Here is a 3,445-nt window from a genome sequence, read left to right as displayed (position 1 = left end):
GAAACCCATTATACTGAAATTCAGCTAAAAGGAATAGTAATATTACTCTTAAAATAATGATTATATAATAAGATAATAATATAAATAGTAATAATAATCTAGCATCAGTTCTCATAATAACCAGTAATTTCAAGGTTATGATCAGCAAATGACATTTTGAGACATCTATAAAATAACAATTAGACTATTTGGGTCAGGTATAGGGGCTCACGCCTGTAATCCCAGTAGTCTGGGAGGCCTAGGCAGGTGGATTCCTTGAGCTCAGGAGTTCAAGATCAGCCTGAGCAAGAGTGAGACACTGTCTCTAAAAATAGCTGGGCATTGTGGTGGGCACCTGTAGTCCCAGCTAGAAGTCTGAGGCAAGAGGATTACTTGAGCCCAAGAGTGTGAGGTTACCGTGAGCTACAGTACCATGGCACTCAACCCCAGGGCAACTGAGATGCTGTCTCAAAAAAAAGAATTGGACTATTTGTGGAAAATATTTTTTTATTTCTATTGATGGCAAAGTCACGGATACTGCTAACAATGTTATCATTTTTTTGCCTAAATTTGTGACAGAAGAAAATGCCTGATTCAATGAAACATTTGTAACAATAAAGATGTAACCTCTTATATCCAAGTTCATGAATCTTCTTCTTTGATCCGTTGAGGGTCATGGAAGGCCAAGTTAGAAGCCCCTGGCCCAGACCTTGCCTGGTAGCCTCAATACTTACTCTGTCTCTGGCCAGCTGCCTAGCAGATCTGCACTCAGCCTACTGCTCCAGCCCCTACCATGTTGTCCATAGCCCTGCCACCTCCCCACTCTCTACTCTCTGACTCTCCCTCCTCAATATGCAACCAGGCATTGTCCTGATTGCTTGCTGCTCTGATGACTATACCAGGACTATTTCTGAGATGTCATCATCCTGCTGAAATGCAGCTCTTTCAGGCATGGAAAGCCCACACCTAGGGCCTTCTCCCCAAGCCATAGGCAGGAAAGCCCCCGCATCTGGATACCCAGACATCACCATATGACCCAAACCAGGGCTTCTGGGCCATTAATCCTAACCTACAGGGTCTTCTAGGCAATCTGAGAAGACATCTAGAGTTTTCTCTTTCCCTCTCCTAAATTCCAGGCATCGAGATGTTACAATGCTTAAGACTGAGGAGGTATCACTTTTCTCATTCCTTGCTCCCTCCCGCTTGCCTTTCAACCTTATTTAAAGAATACCTACTACACGCTGGGTGTTATGCTAGGTACTGGAAATAGGAACAGTGAACAAAATAGGCAAAGTCTCTTCTTTCTTTGGCTTTATATTATATGGAGGGAAACAGATTAAATAACTAAATTAAGCTAATAGCATTTCAGAAGGTGGTGAATGCCATGGGAGAGCAGGTAGGACACAAGGTGGGCAGTACTGGGGTGACCTCACAGGGAAGGTGACATTTGAGCAGCCCTGAATGAGCAGCGAGGTATCCCCATGTGTGCCCGGGGAGGAGCATCCCACCCACCCAGCAGGGGGAACAGCCAGGGCAGGACATGGATGAGTACCAGAGGCAAGGGAGTGGTAAGGCCAGGTAGGTCACAGGCCAGGTTATGCCAGGTGATGGTCCCCAGGAAGGGCCTTGTCTTTCCTCTGAGATGGGCTGGAAGGACACGGTCCTGGTGCAGTTTCCAGGACAGACTCAGGTTGCCAAATGGGAAGAGCAGAGGGACCAGGAGTAACAAAGTCTCCACCAGGGAAGGAGGGGAGGACAGTGGAGGTGGGAGGAGGGCTCGGATTCTGGATCAATTGGAGGAGTCCTCGTCAGATGGATACGGAATGTGAGAGACAGAGCTGCCAAAATTGACATGGGGAAGTATATTCATTTCTGGGCCTCTGTAACAAAGTGCTACAGACTGGGTGACTTTAAACAACAGAAACTTAGTCTTTCTCAGTGCCATCTGAGATGAATGAGTCAGCAGGGTTGGATCCTTCTGGAGGAAGGAAGAGGAAGTCTCTGCCAAGGACGAGACTCTGCTCCAGGCCTCTCGCCCCACTGCTGGGGGTGTCACCAATCCTCCACGTCCCTTCCCTTGTAGACACATCACTCCAGTCTCTGCCTGTACTGTTACATGGCTGTCTTCCCTGTGCATGTCTCTGTGTTCAGATAATTCTCTCTTGTAGGGACACCAGTTGTTAGATAGGGCCCACCCCAAGCCAATGTGACTTCATCTTAACTTGATTACATCTGCAAAGGCCTTATTTCCATATGTGTCAAAAAACCAACTCAAACTGTGTTTTTTCTCTCTGCTCTCACACCACAACAATCAACATGGAAGACTTCTGGAACCAAATATCGGAGGGGTTCCACACACACTAAGCAAGTAATCACTTCTGCAGTGAACACCAGCTGGATGTCCTCCAATTCAAACGTGACTCTATCTACCCAGGGATGTCATCAGATCCCACAGGTCAGGGCCTCAGTCCCCAAGACTACCCACCCCTGCCAGCCACAAGTCCAGACCTCAGGAATGTCTGACCAACTGGCTTTAAGTTGGGGTTCCCAGAACCCCCTCTTTGGATTACATTACTTTTCTGGAGCAGCTCACAGAACTCAGGGAACATATTTACCAGTTCGTTACAGAGGATATTAGAAAGGATAGAAATGAAGAGATGCCTAAGGCAAGATGTAGGGGAAGGGCCACAGAACTTCCCAGGCGCACCTCCCTCCAGGCACCTGCATGTGTTCAGATGTCCAGAAGCTTACCAAACCCGGTCTTCAGGGACCCTGTGTGGAGACTTTATTAGGCAGGCATGATTGACAACCACATAGAAATGTGATGGGACAAAAAGGGTCCAATCTCACACTGCTAGACTGAGTAGGGAAACCCAGAAAGGCCTGTCTGTTCAGATTCTTCTCGGCCTCTCTGTGCAGCATTCCTTCCCTCAGGGTGGTGTGGGGCAGGACTCCCTCCGCGTGTGGGTCTTAGGACTTACAATTAGATAAGGTAGGTCAGAGAACTTCCCTAAGGCCAGCTCTAAGCCAGCAAGGCAGGGGAAGATTCCTGCCCTGGGGAGCAAAGGTTGCAGGTGGAAGGAGGGTTGGGGAAGATCAGAGAGAGATTCTGTTTTCTGAGGCTGCTCCTGAGGCCTGAAGCACCCCAACATTATAACAAGGGCCATGGGAGTTACATATTGATAACTCATGATATCACACCATATAAGGCCCCATTCATGGGTTCCAGGGGTACAGAAATTTGGGGAGTCACTATTCAGCCCAGTTTTGTCCATATTTCCTTGGAAATCCACATCAGGCTTGAAACCTCAGAACCCTTCTGAAACACCCCATCCTCTTTGTGGTGAGGGGGGCGCCTTCCAGCCCTTGCCAGGATGATACATGGCTCTTATCAGATGTGTGCAAAAATCTGTTGATTTTGCTTCTGACTCCACTGTGGTCATGTGACTCCACAGCCTCTCACCCA

The sequence above is a fragment of the Otolemur garnettii genome, unplaced genomic scaffold (assembly GCF_000181295.1).
Source record: "Otolemur garnettii isolate 467f Iridium unplaced genomic scaffold, OtoGar3 scaffold00142, whole genome shotgun sequence".
Classification (NCBI taxonomy): Eukaryota; Metazoa; Chordata; class Mammalia; order Primates; family Galagidae; genus Otolemur; species Otolemur garnettii.
This window is presented reverse-complemented; position numbering follows the sequence as displayed.